The sequence below is a fragment of the Cyprinodon tularosa genome, unplaced genomic scaffold, assembly GCF_016077235.1.
Source record: "Cyprinodon tularosa strain WSP-4 unplaced genomic scaffold, ASM1607723v1 ctg310, whole genome shotgun sequence".
Taxonomy (NCBI): Eukaryota; Metazoa; Chordata; class Actinopteri; order Cyprinodontiformes; family Cyprinodontidae; genus Cyprinodon; species Cyprinodon tularosa.
In genome coordinates, this window is record NW_024039020.1 from 1,032,923 (window position 1) to 1,052,273 (window position 19,351).

At 37.5% G+C, this 19,351-nt stretch overlaps 1 protein-coding gene across 2 annotated transcripts in view; it reads right to left on the reverse strand.

Moving 5' to 3' along the window:
* pld1a (phospholipase D1a) overlaps positions 1-19,351 on the reverse strand; it is a 57,971-nt gene that overhangs the window by 37,893 nt on the left and 727 nt on the right. The window contains exon 1 of one of the 2 annotated variants that reach the window (XM_038292342.1): positions 14,981-15,173. The exons of the other annotated variant lie outside the window; for it this stretch is intronic. The gene's annotated coding sequence lies outside the window, so the exon portion shown is untranslated. Of the gene's footprint in view, positions 1-14,980; positions 15,174-19,351 lie in introns of those variants that run through there. 2 annotated transcript variants of the gene reach the window in all.

Consider the following 19,351-nt stretch of genomic DNA (forward strand, 5'->3'; position numbering starts at 1 on the left):
CTCTGCAGTCGAGCAACTTTGCAGGATATACGAACTCGAGGAAGAGAAGACGGGTGCACAACGCCATGCTAGCGGTAAATATATGTTCGATTACTGGTAGCTATGCTAAAAGCAGCCTAGCTTAGCTAGGCAAGCTAAAGACAACCTAGCCTAGCTAGGTAAGCTAAAAGCAGCCTAGCCTAAAGCTTTATTAAAGTGTATTTTTTGTGATTCACAGGAAGCAGTATGCCGTCTTCACAACTCGGAGACTAATTGCAGGCGCTATGAACCGGAGCAGGGGTAAGGTTTAAAGAATATGCTTTCATTCTGCGGTAAAAGGACATGGATACGGATAAATACCGACCATAGCTGTACTTTTTTTTTTTTCACAGACTACAGTCGCCTCACAATGAGGCGGTGACCTCCTATTTGTCGTCTCGGCAAGTCCAGATTTGCACGATGTTGATAAAGACGACATTGTGTGTAAGTGACTTGTTTTAATGTTTTCTCCTTCCTTGTTACTGTGACTTGCGTTTGATTTTTTTTTTATTCATACCACTCTCATTTAATTGTTTTCTAGCTGCCTGTAAGACGTATTATGAGACGGTATGCAGGAGCTTCAGATATACGCTGCTAGCCAACACGCTGCGTGCGGAGGCTGCCAGGCTATCTGCTCGGAGTCGGGCCAGAAGAAAGAGGGTAAGACTTTATTTGGTGACTGTTTTTCAGGTGCATTGATAGATGTGTTGTGTCCATATGCAGTGCGCTGATTCATTGTTTTTTTTTTTCAGCTGCTGAAGGCGAGGCAGAGTGTGCTGGCAGATGAGGAAGTGGAACTCTGTAAGTCCGCCACCGTCGACCTCATGTCCGACGAAGAAGATGGCGTCGGCGGCGGTGTCTCTGGATGGATTGTACGGTCGCCGCCATTTCGTAGGCCGGATCTCACTGAACTCTGTGTTAAGCTGCAGTCCCGGTTAGAAGCGATGCCGAAGTACAGGGCCGCGCACAGTAGGCGTCTGCACATCGGACCTGCCTCGGAGGGAATGCTGCCAGTTACCTCCAACCCCAAGGAAGCAAACGGACCGTTCACGGACTTTTAATTTTTAGAAACGCATGTGTTTGGATACGCGTTGTATATAGTTGTGTGTTTGTGTTTTAATAAAGCTCTTTCTATGCATAAACAGCTTCCTGGCAAATCTTCATTTCCTGTATAAATTCATTCATTTTCTTGATGGTAGCATAATAATTGTGTAGTAGTGTAGGATAACATAAATACACAGCATATGAATGAATAAATATATGAATGAATAAATATATGAATATATATATGAATGAATAAATATATGAATATATATATGAATGAATAAATATATATATATATATATATATGAATAAATATATATATGTAAATATATATATGCCAACCAATCACGAGCGACTTTACTTGTTTAAAAAAAAGTGGTTCCGTCCAATACTCAGTAAGAAAATTAAAGCCTGGCGTGGCCACGTGTGGTTTTGCTGCCAATCACGAGCGATTTCATTTGTTTGAGAATAGTGGTTTCAGCCAATACTGAGAAGGTTATTCAAGCCAGACCTGGCCAGCCGCGCGGGTTTGCTGCATTCATATGCTAATTAGGGCCATTAGTACAGCTGATCGCTCTCCACATACGTCATGGTACGTTTCCGACAATTTGTGGCACGACAAACGCGGACAAGCACGGGTTGCAGATTGTCGGAAACTGGCGAAAATCAGGCAGATCTGCCGGAGTTTACGGGGGTTTACGGGGACGAAAATCTCACTTTTCATCCAGTGTGGACAACTTCTTGCTTAAACTTAAGTGAACATGAGCTTCATTTTTGTTTAGCAGGTAATACCTTGGAACAGTTTCTAGTACAGTATATCCATCTATCTATCCTAACTGTCAGTTCTAACATCAGCAAGCTGACTTTAGCTTTTATAGATAACTAAAACCTAACATGTAGTAAAGTTTCCTCTTTAAATTTGCTTGTGAATGTATTTTGTCAAAGAAGGCTTTAAAATTGGAAAAAGGAAAATCAATAAAAACAAAAACAAAGAGGATATGGGAGGAACAGAGCAGTCATATTGCTATGAACAAACAGAAGAGCTGTGGAGCAACCCAACAAGGAGAATAAGCAAAACACACACTGGGGAGATGTTATACCTAATAAAAGAAATCTGATAGTTTTCTCTGCTGAATAATTTATTTATGACCTTCATATGAAATGTATTTCATTACCAATTCTTAGAAAAATTCAGCGTTTTTAATGGTAAATCTAAACTGTTATGGTTCTTGTAGTTCAAACATTATGCTGCAGTCCCATGAGCATTTAATGTGAGGGTGAGTAAGATCCTAGCACACTATAATCCACCTTTTTCTCTCAGGGGGAAAAAGCTGACACAAAGGGAACACCCATTCATGTGCAATACCCTCTGAGCTCAGTGGTTAGTCATTCATGCTTGTGAGTCCATTATTAAAGTTGCCAGAAAGTGTGTAGCAAAAGATTAGAAATAGAACAGGTCTCAGGAGGAGTGAAACAAGAGGAAAAGCAAAGAAAGAGGGAGTCAGAGACAAAAACCCTTTATAAAAACTACCTAAGGCGTGACCACATTTCCACAGGCATTCCATTGTCAGTGTGGGAGAGAAAGTCCTTTGATTTTAAAGTGTTCCGTTACTGTTTAATATACCTCTTATTTCTCAAAAAAATAGTAATTTTAAAATAGCTTTTTAAACACATTGGCCATTTTGGGATTACCACTATGGACCAGTCATTATGGGATAGTCCAGATAGACCAGAAGATGTTCGTTCAAATAAGTTTGTATGCTCATTGAATGCTGGGATGAAATAGTGAATACCACAATTTCCCTTAGTTATATATTAGCTCTCTCAGTGTATAAATATCCCCAAAACCACTGCTGCCATCTATATTCTTTCTTCTTTATCAGTTCCCCATTGTTGTTTTTCCTTCATGTGCAGCAAATTTGTTTTTGTTCTTCTCGTGTTCAAGCTTACGTTTTCATTTTGTATTTCCTTGACACTTGACTTCAGAGTACTTCATTTGATTCATGTGGACAAAATAAGAAAATGCTTCATTTGATACTGCAACTGCATAAGTTGTTGTATGAGGATCTTCTTCAAAATAAAAGCATGATAAATATGAAAAAAAAAATTTAGGTAAAAATAAGAAAGTATTCTTTTTTGTGTCCGTTAAATAACAGTTACATTTTGTGGGAGAGTAGTTAAGTGTACAATTTTGTGTTAGTACTTGAGGAAATTTCTTCTTCCACCACAAATTCTTTAAACTGTTTATAATGAATACAAGACAGACACACAAACACATGTTACACAGAGAGATAAAGGTTGAACAGTAAACATTCCCACACTAGGGAACAAGATCTATCATGTTCACACAGTCAAACGAGTCGCTGTAAGTCAGGCAGGTTGCAGCTCCAAGATGCCAATTGTGACTTTGAAATTAGACATTTACTCTATTTTATTAGAAGGCACTCTTTAAATTGGATCTTTTTTGTGTGTCAACTCAATTCCCCCTTGCAAGAAACATGACCTTTACTGATTTATTTGACCACAAATACATATTTGAAGTTTTAACAGTTCTAACAACTTTGGTAACATTAGAAGCTCAATAACAGTTTTTAGTCAATAAACCTGCAAATAACTTTAGTACATAGAGAGAAATTAACAAGCACTCTTCCTTTCTGCTGTTAAGACATTTAAAGCATGTTTTCTGCAAAAAATGGGAACTATGGTAAAAAAGAAAAGAAAAAGAATGATCAAGCAAGGGTATTCTTCTGTACGTTCTTAATCCCGCACATTGTGTCCTGCATGAAAAGACAAAAAGTTTTTTTCCTGGCGAGAAAGACATTTAATTAGTGAAGAAGAAAGTACGCATGTCCTTTTAGTGTCCAAAAAAAATGGATGAGCTCCGAGGAAGTAACCCGATAAAGAGGAGAGATTTTACCAGAAATCTTTTTTTTGTTAGAATTTAATTCCCCCAATCTATTCTATTCTATTCTATTCTATTCTATTCTATTCTAATCCATTCTATTCTAAACAATTTAACAACTGGAATCCATGATAAAGCCAATCCAGCAGCCTGCCAAGACGTGGGGTACATCCTGGACAGGTCATCATCACAGGTCAACCTAAATATGGTCAAAATGTTAGTTTTTCTTTGTAGAGCTTTTGTCACAACTGACCACCTTGATAAAAAATTTAATGGGTTATTTTAATGCTACATCTTTAATGTGATTTTTATGTAAAAATAATCTGTCTTCTAGCTGTATGTAAAATGGCCCAAGGATGAATAGTGGATGCAGCATGCTGCTAATGCTATTGTGGATCTATAAACATTTAACCACCGCTTACATTACAAGGAAAATGGACAAACCCTGTAAGGGTTTAGGAGTCCTTCAAAATCCTTATATGGGGTACCAGAACTGCTGACATGTTTCCATAGGTCTGTAAACTACTGCTGTTTCTCGGACCTTAACCTGGCTGGAACTTCTTGTTGTGTTAGCTCCCTTTTTTTGTTCTAAAAAAACATTGTTAAAAAATAACTGTTCCTGTTCCTGGGATGTACTTTTCTCCTTTTAAACAATGTATACCATAAGTTTTTTTAAAGAGTCAATCTTGAAATGATTTGGACAAACCACTTTTCTTTAACAATGTGGCTAGGACACTGTCACCAATAAAAGGAAGAAGGGACCCATGCAGCTTTTGTTTTCAGTGACAGGGATTTTGCCAAAAGCCTTTCTAGCAGATGTTGTATGAATCATACAATGCTCCTCTTCAAAGAAATAAGTTGGCACAAAAACAGCCACAATAAAAAAAAGGACGAAACTCAAAATAAATGTCATTGTTGAAAAGTCTGTTTCAATCAGAAATTTTGTGGCAGTAATACCACATTCCAGAGGAATTTAATAGCAGTCATGACCCAACACACAGAATATCAGTCACCTCCAACAGGCTTAATCCACTCAGAGGTTAAACATCATGAAGACCTGGAAGGCTATTTTGTTCAAAGTATGTTGAACTTAATACAAGTAGTGCAAGTATTACCATTACCACAGAGAGAAAAGTATAAACCTATCTGTATTCTGCATACAGTAGGCAACCTGAGAGGAAAATTATCTCTCTTTTCCATTCTGATGGAACTCCTACTTCCTGCTTCCGGTCCTGTTGTCATGGTGATAATTCGAACAGCTACAGAGCAAGCTGCTTATAAATAAATATATCAACACAAGCAGTTTCGAACATCCGCCTCTGTTTTTGTGCAGTGGGCTCCTCAAAATATCAATTAATGGGAGAGCAACTGTGAAGCATCAAAATGTCTTCTACATGTGGTATAAGACATACAAAAGTGAAGAAAATAGGCACTTATTTGTTTGGCAGGAGAGAAATTAAATTTTTTACCATAAAATGTATGGTTTCTTATGTAAAAAAATTACGGTAAAAATTTTAGGAAATACTCACTGATCAACATGAAGATTCATGCCACTTGTACTGCTGGTAATTTGATCACCTGCTTCAATAAGCAGTTTGCTGAAATAAAATGTGACCTTTGTACAATGTTATATTTCCAACTATGCTGAATTTCCAGATAAGAAAGGGTCTGGTTGTGTACTGACAGCTAACTTGCGACTGTAGCAAGTAAAATATAATATACTGGTAGTTTATGTGTAGCACTGACCACTGTAGTAAGTACATCTTTTTGGTACTGGGCTGAACTTCCATGATACATCCTTCAGAGATTCAGCTCCATAATGATAGTGATACACAGTCACTGCAGCTTTACACATACGCAATGCAAATTATCCTTACCTCCAAAGTCCAAAGGTGCTTTGTTGTATTGAGATTTAGCGAATTTGGATGTCGATGGACTACAATAAGCTTATTGACACTTTCACGAAACCAGTTTGGGATAATTTGAACTTTATGAGTACATGGACTGTCCTAGAAAAAGTAGTTATCAGAAGACCCTACCATCTAAAAATTACACCTCAAATCTAGAATTATTTTATTAAGCAAATATTTTTTCATACTGTTTCATATTATAATTTATATATTTTTTTACAGAGAACCAGCATGTGTGAACTATTTCCTCAGTTTTTGGAGTAGTTGACAAGAGTGGGGCCTGTGTGAGCTCCTGCTCCCAAAGGCCATCAGCTTCTAGACTTCACATGTTGAATAGAATAGAATAGAATAGAATAGAATAGAATAGAATAGAATAGAATAAAATAAAATAAAATAAAATAAAATAAAATAAAATAAAATAAAATAAAATAAAATAAAATAAAATAAAATAAAATAAAATAAAATAAAATAAAATAAAATAAAATAAAATAATAGAATAGAATAGAATAGAATAGAATAGAATAGAATAGAATAGAATAGAATAGAATAGAATAGAAAATCCCTTTATTGTCCCACAATTGGGAAATTGTGGAGTTTGCAGAAACAAAAAAGGTTACGGTAGAAATTGACACACAATGTGCACCTTAGAAAAGTTTGTAGGAATAACACATAGGAAAAAAAAGAAATAGAGTATTGTACAGTGTGTTGTTTTTACAATATAAATACTCTGTATCTGGATATACAGAGATGTTTTGCTTCTCCTGGTTGGAACACTCATAAGTTAAGCACCTGCCGCATAGAGATGCACTTTTTTTTTTTTTACTTTTGATCTGTTTTCCATACTTGAATGCAGATATCATAGTATTCTGACACCAGAGCTCTGTTTGTTTAAAAGTTATTTTGTTGATTTTGTAAGAGACCATTATAGGCTCCTGACCACAAACAAGTAAGATATATGTCAGTGTACACATCTATATCCCTAAAGAAGACCTGAGATTAATTTAGGATAAAAAAATTAAGTAAAAAAAGTGTAAATGTGGGTGTGCTTTGGTGACGCAGCGGTTAGTGCACACGACCCATGCATGGAGGTCTTAGTCCTCGATGCAGCCGACACGGGTTCAAATCCGAATGTGTAAATATATTAAGAGGAAATATTCCACAGTGAAAACAAATATGCAGCCATAAAGATTGTAATTGATTCCAATAAAGGGGTAACTTTTTTCTGTCCATGAGATTTTTAACCTAACTTTAGCTTATAGAAATACATAGCATACGTCTGCCTCTGTGATCAAGTCTAATTTCAACAAAACCCAATTTAGAATTTTCTTCAATATCAGGACCAAAACAGATTTCATTTCATTTCTCTCATCTGTTTCAAACCAATCTGCCCATTCAGAAAACCAATTATGAAACCTCCATTCAATTCAATGTAGATTATGTATGTTTGGCAAAAGAAAATTTGTTTAAACCCTTTCATCCCCATTATAATATGGGCAAATATTTAAAAAGATACTGATTACAGATTAACACGCACACTACAAAGTCAATCAGAATTTGTAGAAGCACATGAGTGATTGCTCCCCACATTGCTCCCCGGGGCACTGCACAATGGTAGCCCACTGCTCCCCAAGGAGATGGGTTAAATGCAGAGGTAAATTTCTCCAATGTGAGATCACATAAACTCAACCCACTACTTCTTCTGAATCAAAGACTGTTTGCTGTTATTATGTTGGTATATCCAGACCGAGTCAGTGACGGTCCTATGGAGCTGCCCAAACATAAAAACACAACAGTGTCTTTTCTCATTGGCAAATATGCTGCTTTGACACATTCAGATGTAATTAATCTACCCTGTTATATAAAGAATGAAAATTTAAGAGAAAAACCACAGGTATAGTAAATTCCTACAGTTCAGCTTCTTGCCAGACTAGGCTAAAGGCCATACTACCAAGCCTTCGTCTCCAAACCATCTGCTTTCATCTGTTCTCTCATCATTAGGCTTCTTCTATAGCAATGGTACATACACTTTTCCTCAACAACAAGTTGTTAGCCAAATAGTATTTTCAGTTTGAGCAAAAGCAAAACAGGAAAAGATTAATATTAAAATCTCTAGTTTCTCCTTCACAGCAAACAGAAGGGCAGCTTTTTTTATGAGGGAACATAACATAAAAGGCACTAGTTCATTGTTTGATACTTTAAATTCCTTGTGGCTCTAGAGCTTTTGGTTGCAAGCCCTTGGTCTATCTGATGAAAAATGTGATCCTGTCTTATTACAGCTGAAGCTGAAAGTTTTTAAATCAGTGTTAAAGGTAAAAAAAAGTCAATCGGTAACCAGCACATATAGGAAATTAATATAACATTTTTATTTCTGTACAGGGGCCATAACAAGGGAAAGAGCCAATTATACAGGAGTACTGGCCCCTGTTGGCCCCTGTCTATAACCAGCCATCTGTATTCGGGTGAAAAATAAAATGCCTACTGTGGACGTGCCATTTACTGTGTCACTTTAAATAATTATTTGCCACGACAACGATTTCTTTTCTATTTATAATAATACACACTAGTGGTTAAAGTTAAATATTTCTCTTTGCCTCGGATGAATTCTTGTACAATCAATACCATTAATGTTTTACAACCATTCATGTCAATAACAGATGGAGGGAGCATCAACCAAAGTAATAAAGGCATATTGTTCAGTTTTTGTTATTTATGATATCTAATTTGGTGCCATTGATTTTCCAATGGTTTATTGTAATATTACATACTTCCCCTTTGTGGTTTTACAACATGGGGAGATGAGAAGTGTAATTTATGAGCGTGTGTTTTTGAAGCAGGGCTTTCAATAGCTTGGTTTCAGTTGCAGAGATTGGACCTTAGAGACAGAAGAAAAAGAGGAAAAATCCCTCTGTGCAAATCTAAAACTATTTCATATTAGTTTAATACTGTCAAATATTAAGTTGCATCATGAAGTAATGCATTTGGCAGATAAATGCTATTTTTTCCTTATCAGTGTGGGAAGAGTTTGGCCCAGAAGTTAAGTGTCCTTCACTATTTTTTCTGAATCTTCTTTCTCTAACACTGGTTGAAATGTTTTGAAAATAGCAGATTTTTTAGGCTTAAAGCACTCAGTTTTTGCTAATCACAGTCAAAATAACTGCTTCACTGAAATGGGAATACAATTATTTCTGCTATAAGAAGCAGAAAGCTTTTTTTCCCCCCCTACACTATAAGGATTTGGCCATGAGGGGGATGCCTCTGGGGATTTTTTTGGGACTCATGGGAAGAATCCCACTGTATCCCTGATTTGAATCCCTTAGACTAGTTTAGCTTTTCTTTAAAATATTTTTTACTGTTTTACAGAGATTTTGTGTTTGGATGCCACTGGCCAATTTTCATTATTTTCCAATAAACATTGAAAGCCTTATGAATTAAAGTCTTATGCAGTAAAATTGTTTTTGAAAATCTAGAAAGGAACACAAATGTTCTCTCTTACACTCAACATTATTTGTAAATTTATTCTTATGGTGTTCATGATGATTTTGTTACCATGGAAGAATAACAAACTAGGGCTTTATTGGCTTTTATTAGGTTTTCTCAGGTTTGCTGCAGGGAGACTGGAAAGTTAAAACAAGCTTTTTTTTTGTTTTTTTTTAAGGGTTCAGCTACATTCCAACCTATGTTCTCCCACAGGGAAAGATGCAGCTGTGTCTGTCCTGGTACTAGAGCTGCTGCTTGTCTGCATTGAGGATAAAAAAGAGGTCTTGGAGGTTTTTTCTCCAGAAGTCCTGCCTAAAAGAGGATGAAAAGCAAACACAAAACTGAGGGGAACTAGGGTACCATTTCAGTGGGATGGATGGATGGATGGATGGATGGATGGATGGATGGATGGATGGATGGATGGATGGATGGATGGATGGATGGATGGATGGATGGATGGATGGATGGATGGATGGATGGATGGATGGATGGATGGATGGATGGATGGGATTTAAAAACACAAAATTGCCTGGAAATACTCTTGTGTGGAAATTAAAGAAGAACCCCCTATCCTCAAATTAAATGAAGACTCTTCAAACCAAAATAAACAAGCTCACCATTTATGAGCCAATTGGCAGTCAGCTTTCAAAGCAGATGGTAAACTAGTAACCAAGTTCAGGGCTTTTTTAAAGTGTAGGATGCGCCTCCCCCAGTGGACGGCAGAGCTCTTTAAGGGGCTTGTGACATTAGGGAGAGAAATAATCTCCTAAAAGTAATTTAGCATATACTGTAGCCACCTTAGCCAGGTCATGCGTGTGGCTGTCTATGAAGACAGGAGCTCAATCCAAATAACTTAAATTAGTAAGGATGCTTAAGCCACACCTTAGTGTGTCAGCAGTTCTCTATGAAAGGACTTTCTGAATCATGCTGGCAGCAAGGAAGGGTCTAGGAAGAGGAACCAGGATACCTCCTAGCAGCAATTCATTTAGTATATAGGAACCTCTTGACATTCCAAGTTGATGCATAAAAGCAAAGCCCACTTCAAGGAGTTAAGAAAATATATACATCATTTATTCATGTGTACTCTGTGTGACACATGCTGATGTGCACATTTTCAATTGTTTTGAGTTTAATAATTAATAATGGAGTTTAATTATGACATATGACTGACAGACCTACTTTTCAATTGCACCTGTAAAATTACCACATTGTTTATCTGTAAATGTATTGAAAGCTGTTCTTGTATGAAAGATTGATGCAGGAAATAATCTGAGGTTTTCTTATTAGAAGAAGTTAAGTAAAAAGTTTTAAAAGTAGTGCGTCTTCAGAATAGGTCCTCTGCTCAACAGATTGTGTACATCTCACATTCAACATGAATCTACTGTCAGGACTTCTGTGTGATATCCAAACCTTTTAAATCAACAATTATCCATCTATATAGGTACATGTAGTAGACACAAATGTATCATAAATGGGTGACTATTCCTTGAAGACGGCAGGAAGCTGAGGTAATTTGTATTGAAAGCCTGATGTTCAAAATGTGTGACAGAAAAATATTTTGATTGTTCATGAAATATTTAAGTGCAGAAAAACATTGACAAATAATAGCTATAATTTTGTTTGGAGGAAGTTTTCTATTAGACCATTGAGGAGGTTCTTATGCTCCAACACTTTAAAAAAGCTACATGTGTTCATTCTTAAAGCACGTTACTGGTAGAAAACCTGTTGAACTTCAAGAGACATAAAGTACTATGTACTTCTAGCCTGCCGTTCCCATAACCCTGACAATACCACCCTGGGCAACTGCCCACCATTGACTTAAGTGGATCTCATAAGCCTTTTTCGATAATAATTCAGATGTTTATTCTGATATGTTATGTTATTTTTTAGAATTGTTGCATTTCTGTTTCAAATCCAACGAAACATGATTCTGTTACACATTTTTGTTTGACTTTTTCTTTTCTAGAATGCTTGAAACCATGGTATTTTTACTTAGATTATGAGAATATCATATGGGCCAAGCAGTATTAGAAACTTCTCAAAGCATATCTGTTTAGTTTATGAATAATTTAATCTGTGTTGCAAGGCACTAAATGCAAGACAGCAATAGGAGAGGGAGGGTTGGAATACAACTAAATTACAGGGGAGAGCTGCAATGAGACACGCATGCTAAGGGAGGATGAGCAAGAAAATACTAGAGTTTCATCACAGTCTTAGGCAGTAAGCTGCCTAAGAATAAACTTACCAAGCTTTTTTTTATTTTAAGTATGCTATGGTGATAAAAAAAAAATTGCCAATCTATGTAGGTGTCTGCAAAATAACAGCATTTTCTTAATTATTTTACACAACACACCTCCATCTCTATACCAGGTCTTATTGGGATACAAGGTTAAAATGGCAAAAAAAATAAACAACAACACTGAGGTTGGCTGATGAAACATCAACACCATCATCAGAAGAGTGCTGTCACAGACTGTGCTTTTAGGTGAAGAGAAATAGGTGGCCTGTGGGCCGTATCGTCTTTTCGTGGATGTGTCGTTATGGGCTTCACATTGAAAGAGCAGCAAGCAAGTATGCCAAGTGACTTCCACCGTTTGTAATGCTCCCAACATCTGAGCCAATAACATTCTTTCACGCACATATATATATATATATACACACAGCACAGTAAAGATAAATGTTGTGTCGCATTTAAAGATGATTTGGTGCCAAGCTCCTAATGGCGCAGATGGTACAAAAGGAGAGAAGATAGATGGTGGAAGGGAGGGAGAAAAGAAATAAGAGAGGTCTGTGACACCTCTTTTTCTCTGCCCACACTAAAGCTGCCTATTATCTAATCCTTCGCACCATGGATCGGGGGATAGGGATGGTCACAGAAAGCAAGACATACAGTAGTTGCCAGAAAAATAGAGAGAGAAAGAAAAATAGCAAGCACTTGTAATCAGCAGAGCGACATTCTGTTGGTGGAAACACAAGGCATCATTGTGCTCTTAGGGAGGGAGGGAGCTGCTCCGCTCGGTTTGCTTCTGCCAAACCTGACTTGGTCATAGCAGGTTAGCCAAGTTTGAGGCTGAAAAATATCAGAGTGAACTTGGGTCCTGACCGCCTTGAACTGACTAATGATTACAGTGGGACAGAAAATCCAGAGGACAGCTGTGCACTGAACAGAAATGACCGGCTCACTTAAATCCTAAAGCAGAAAAACATTTCCCAAATTTTAATCTGGAAACCCAATCATGTCCTTTGTACAGTAAAATTTGTACTGTACACCTGTAATGCAATTATTTCTTTCAATTTTATTTACACCTGTAGAACTTACTCATTTGATCACAAAAACTTAAAGTGTCAAACAGGGCTGAAAAAATTTATCAGATTAATTGATTATTTCAATAATCCTCGACTAATTTAGTAATCGATTAATCGTTACCTGGAGTATAGAGACTCTAAAACATGCCTTTAGCTGACAGCGCAACACACCTTGGGCAGCAATTATACCATAAATAAACAAAAAATTATGTAAACATTTTGCATTTAAGATAAAAAAAAACATTGGTCTGTCAATATGCTCTGTCAGAAACTGCTCAAGTGGAAAAGTCTTAGTTTCACTAGGTTTAATTTTGTAAAAAGTCTTCTTTAAGGAAACCTTTTGCTATCTGATTATTCATTGATTAATCGAACAAATAATTGATAGATTAATCAACTTGAAAAATAATTGTTAGTTGCAGCCCAAGTGTCAAATAACTGCAAGGCAGAAAGTAATGGATGCTTTCAAAGACCCCAAATTGGAAAAGAGTAATATGATGGCATACATATATCAGTCTATTCCCCCTGCATCAACACTTTATACAGTAGAACCACCTCTGGCTCTAAGTCTTTTAGGGTATGCAAACAACTATCCACATTCAAAATGGAGAGGATGCCTTCTTCTTTAAAAATTATCCTAGTTCATTAAGATTCTAGAGAGCCACATATTCTTATTAAGATGTAGTCTGGACTTTGACTTAGCCATTCAAACACATGATCACACTTTACCCTTATAGGCATTTCACTGTAGATCTGGGTTGAAGGTTGTTCTGCACCTAGAAGGTAAAATCCAGACTCGGTCTAAAACCTTTTATAGGTTGTTCTCCAAAAAGTATTTAGCTACATCAGTTTTCCCATCAATTGACCGACTCTCTGTTCCTGTTTGGATTTATTCTGAGATTAAAGTAAACAGCAGTAGTTTATATGTACCAATTAATTCATCCATAGGTTAAAAAAAAACAATGAAAAACAAAATTTTTAAAAATAATTTTCTGCTTCTTATAGCAGAAATAATTGTATTTATAAATAGGTTTTCAATCTACTATGGGGAAAAACACTCTCAAGTCTCTGATTATTGAGCCAAAAAAAATATAATAAAATAAATAACAGCACAGAGAACTGTGAGCATTCTCTTCATAAAAAAGTCAAATAACAACACAGTGCAGTTAATCAGAAGCTTTCTCAGATACACTATAATTCTCACAGCTACAGGTATTCATTCATGGACCACAGCCAACAGCAACTACAATTGTTTAAAGAAACCTGCATAAAAGTTTTAACAACATTCAATAGCCCTTTTTGGATTAATAGTATTTCTGTCCTGAGTCAAATGCCACACTCTGATGTGATGTCATGAGATTTTTTTCTTCTTCTAAACATTGCGTATTTTGGCAAACATCATTTAAAATCCCAGAAATCCACACTACAATTTGTGGGAATAAGGTTCAAGGAATATGAGCTCACAAACTGCCAAAGAAACACATCTGGAATACATTTACAGAACTAAATCTTGCCTCTCACTGAAATATTTGATTTCAGCCCTTCTCTAACCACTTCAAATGAACTAAAATATTTTTATTTTGGTATTTATACATGAAATAAATAAGATAAGGAGAAAAAATTTAATTATGTCAAGATATTTTATTTTAATGCCAAGTTTGTAGCATAAACCAAGCAGTAATGTCTAACTTCCAAACACATATTCACTCACTTAAAGCCTCAGGCTGAAATAACTGCTATGAAGTCTACTGTTTCGGTATGCTGGCACAACAACAGAAAAGTACAGAGGTCACAATTCTTTCCCTGCCAGAGGTCAGGATCGTGCGTAAATGTTGCGGAGACAACAAGAAGAGGAGAGAGTGGAGGAGGGCTGGCTGTGTATCTATGCATGGCAGGAAAAGATATCCTGTTCTGCCGCAACATTCCAGCTCTAAAGCAAACTTTCCCAACAACAAATGAGCAGTCAACATACAAACCAGATACATGGTTTCCATCATCTGTTTCCAACTGGTTACACACTGCTTGGTGCAACACTTCAAGAGTACAGAAACTATTCAACACATCCACAGCATATGAAAGACAGCATGCATATTCTCTCTCTGTGGCACTTTCTTCATATCAATATGTCTCCCATGCAGCAAGGCACCAACTGTTTCAGCTTTTGAGATCAAAAAGTATATGCAAGATTTCTAACATTTCCTGTAATCTGCTCAAATGAAAGACACATGGAGGGTGGCAGCTGCAATCTTTATATCTCAAAAATCCACTGGGTACAAAAAGAGCACAGAAGCAGAGAGACAAAAGGAGTAAGGGAGACTTTACCAACCTGCTCCTTGTGTGGACGTTCATTCCACATGTTGTTCTGTCAGATCAAGGCAGCTGGGTCTTCAGAAAGGATTGCAAACTAAAGACTCGTGCTCACAAACACAAACACGCCCGCCTGAGTCAACTGTTCAGCAGCAGCAACAGACAAATTCTGCTTTCTCTCTTTACTGCAACTCAATAACTGTGGCTGAACAGAAAAAAACTGACAGTGAACTCCAACTCCTTAGGAGGGGAGGGCTCTTAAAAACTCTGTACCAATCACAGGGAGGAATTCTTCTGCTGTGCTTCTGTGACTGGGTGGAAGATATTACTGGACCTGTGGTATGAGGTAGGAGGAGTCTTCTGGTGAGAAACACTGACTGGTCCTGCCTATCACCAATTGTTCAGCGTTGTCCAAGTATATTTACCTTTATCCTGTCACGTCATATTCCCATGCATGAATACTAAACCATACAGACACAGAAGAACATCTGAAATAATGAATGTCTGCAGCCTTAGAAAATCCCACAAACAGATACATCTCATGAAATTGGAATAAGACCATAAGAAAGTTCAGGGATATGGCTCTCTGCCTAGGGCAGCTTTAACTGGGGATGGCACAGGAATTAGGAAATAAAGTAAAGGGAAATAACAAATAATCTCAATAGCATTATAAGAAAAGCCATTGTGGATGTGGGGGCAGATATCAAACACTGCTGGAAAATATAAAGCTGGCAGCTTGTTAGAAAAGAGAAGCTTTACATCCACAGACTTTCTTTGTAGGTGGCTGTGCTGAGTTTGGACTAAAATCAAGAGGATACAATGCAGATGACACTGCTCTCTACTATTATGTAAAAATAAAAATTTGTTCTTTAGGTATCAGTCCAGTTGTTTTTACTTCTTAAGTGGCGTCTTGGATTGTCTGGATCAGTTGTGGCTGTATAGTGGGGGGATGTTCTGTGACTTAGACAAATTTTATTGTAATTTTGTTACAAAGAGTGTATACAAAACAAATTTCTTAAAGTGCTGGAGTAATCAAATGTAAACAGTGGGGGAGAAAAAAAAACATGGTGCAAAAAAATGCTTTTATATGGAAGTTTAGAGTATTAAATATATATGTAACGATATTGGTTCTGTTGTTTTTCTTTAAGTTTTCTGTTTCAAGTTTAGCCAGGTTTTTCATTGTTTTCTAGCTTTTTTGGTGTGTCTGGATTCCTTTAAGTTGCTTAGGTTTTTCTGTCTTTCCTCTGCTGCCTCCTTGTGTTCTTTTCCCTTGGCTTCCTCGTCAGCTCTAATCACACCTGTTCCCTATCAGCTCATTAGCTCTACCTTTGTTCAGTCAGCCATAAATACTCTCCCTCTGCAGTCCCTTTTTGCTGGTTCCTCGTCTTACCTTTCCTCACCCTAGCTCCTTGTTGGTTTTTCCCTGATGTCTCCATGGTTCTGGTTAGTGTTGGATTTTTATGTTGGATTTTTGGATTCCTGTTTTTGTTTTAACATTTTTTAAGTTGGATTTTTGGATACTTGTTTTTGTTGCCTGATCTCGCATTAAACCCTCCAAGTACTCACCTCTGCCTCTCAGCTTCTGCTTTTGGGTCCAATTAAGAAACGTTAAACCAAATCGTGACAATATATGGTGCAAAGATGCAGTGTTTTGGTTTGGTGTTGTCAGTGTGATGCAGAGTCTGTGATGTGATTTAGAGTTTTCTCAATGGTTCAGCAGTCTGATGGCGGTGGGGAAGAAGCTGTTTCGGAATCTGCTGGACCTGCATCGAATGCCTCTTCCCAGAGGGCAGCAGGGAGAGCAGTCCATGGTGGGGATGTGAGGCGTCACTGATAATGTTACGGGCTCTGAACATGCAGCGCACAAATGAAATGTATTTTATGGAAGGTAGAGAACCGCCGATGATCTTCTCTGCTGTTCTCACCACTCTTTACACCTTCCTTCAGTCTGCGGCGCTGCAGCCCCCAGTGAGACAGCTGGTCAGAACGCTCTCTATGGTGCCTCTGCAGAAGGTTATTAGGATGGGTGGGGGCAGGTGAGCTTTCCTCATCCTTCGCAGGAAGATGGTGGATCATTAAAATAAGTGGTCCTTCTAACTGTCAATCAATCTGGTGATGTGTCTAGATAAGGCCGTCCTACATGTTCGTCCCCATTTTCACTTACCGGTGGTGCGTCTGACAGTGAAAAAACTGCAAATCTTCCTTTGGAAAGTAAGCTTGTGAGTGATACAAACAGCAACTTGAAGTGGGCTCGTGCATGCTCTCACACACCTTTAATAGGCATTCCCTCTCAGGAGCAAGTACAGGGTTGTGCATGTGCTTTTTTTAAAAAAGTGGAGAGGGAAGGTCTTTTAAAAATTAGCACAAATCCTCCACTATACCTATAGGCAAGGTATATGGTTAATACTTTTTCGTCATTTCCACAACACCTTTTTCTTCCACTAAACCTTCTGCAACCATTCTTGGAAACAGCACTCAGGGAAAAGTCAGATTTTTTCCTGTAATAATTTTTTCCGCCTGTACGTTGGACAATACTTGGTTCAACAGTTCTGACCAATTATCATATAAGCCATAACATAGGAATGGTAAAACATTAATGTACTGAAAATACATTTTCATTGCTCTTATATAATTTTCAAATTTTCTGATATAATAAAGCTATTAATATGCATAAACCAAGCGGAACACTGTGGCGATGAATAGATAAATATATATGTGGTATATGCGGTATTACAGTTTACTGAGACACAACCTTAGGCAGCTGCTCAGTGGAGTTGAAAAAAAAAATCTCTTTCACCATCTAGAGGTTAAAATGCAGTACTGCACTCCTCCTGAGATGAGCTGGGTGCATACAGGTGCTGGTCATAAAATTAGAATATCATGAAAAAGTAGATTGATTTCAGTAATTCCATTTAAAAAGTGAAACTTGTATATTATATTCATACATTACATACAAACTCATATATTTCAGATGTTTATTTTGTTTCATTTTGATGATTACAAATGACAACAAATGAAAATCTCAAATTCATCATATCAGAAAATTAGAATATTACTGAAGACCAATAAAAACAAAGGATTTATAGAAATGTTGGCCAACTGAAAAGTATGAACATGAAAAGTATGAGCATGTACAGCACTCAGTATTTAGTTGGGCCTCCTTTGGCCTGTATTACTGCAGCAATGCGGCGTGGCATGGAGTCGATCAGTCTGTGGCACTGCTCAGGTGTTATGATAGCCCAGGTTGCTCTAATAGTGGCTTTTAGCTCTTCTGAATTGTTGGGTCTGGTGTATTGCATCTTCTTCTTCACAATACCCCATAGATTTTCTATGGGGTTAAGGTCAGGAGAGTTTGCTGGCCAATTAAGAACAGGGATACCATGGTCCTTCAAAAAGGTACTGGTAGCTTTGGCACTGTGTGCAGGTGCCAAGTCCTGTTGGAAAATGAAATCTGCATCTCCAAAAAGTTGGTCAGCTGCAGGAAGCATGAAGTGCTCTAAAACTTCCTGGTATGTGGCTGCGTTGACCCTGGACCTCAGAAAACACAATGGACCAACACCAGCAGATGACATGGCACCCCAAACCATCACTGACTGTGGAAACTTTACACTGGACTTCAAGCAACGTGGATGAAGTGCCTCTCTTCTTTTCCTCCAGACTCTGGGACCTTGATTTCCAAAGGAAATGCAAAATTTACTTTCATCAGAGAACATGACTTTGGACCACTCACCAGCAGTCCAGTCCTGTTTCTCTTTAGCCCAGGCAAGACGCTTCTGACGCTGTCTGTGGTTCAAGAGTGGCTTGACACAAGGAATGCGACAGCAGAAACCCATGTCTTTCATACGTCTGTGTGTGGTGGTTCTTGAAGCACTCACTCCAGCTGCAGTCCACTCTTTGTGAATCTCCCCCACATTTTTGAATGGGTTTTGTTTCACAATCCTCTCCAGGGTGCGGTTATCTCTCTTGCTTGTACACTTTTTTCGACCACATCTTTTCCTTCCCTTCGCCTCTCTATTAATGTGCTTGGACACTGAGCTCTGTGAACAGCCAGCCTCTTTAGCGATGACCTTTTGTGTCTTGCCCTCCTTGTGCAAGGTGTCGATGGTCGTCTTTTGGACAACTGTCAAGTCAGCAGTCTTCCCCATGATTGTGTAGCCTATAGAACTAGACTGAAAGACCATCTAAAGGCTTTTGCAGGTGGTTTGAGTTAATTAGCTGATTAGAGTGTGGCACCAGGGGCCATCAATTTTGAACCTTTTCACAATATTCTAATTTTCTGATATGATGAATTTGAGATTTTCATTTGTTGTCATTTGTAATCATCAAAATTAAACAAAATAAACATCTGAAATATATGAGTTTGTATGTAATGTATGAATATAATATACAA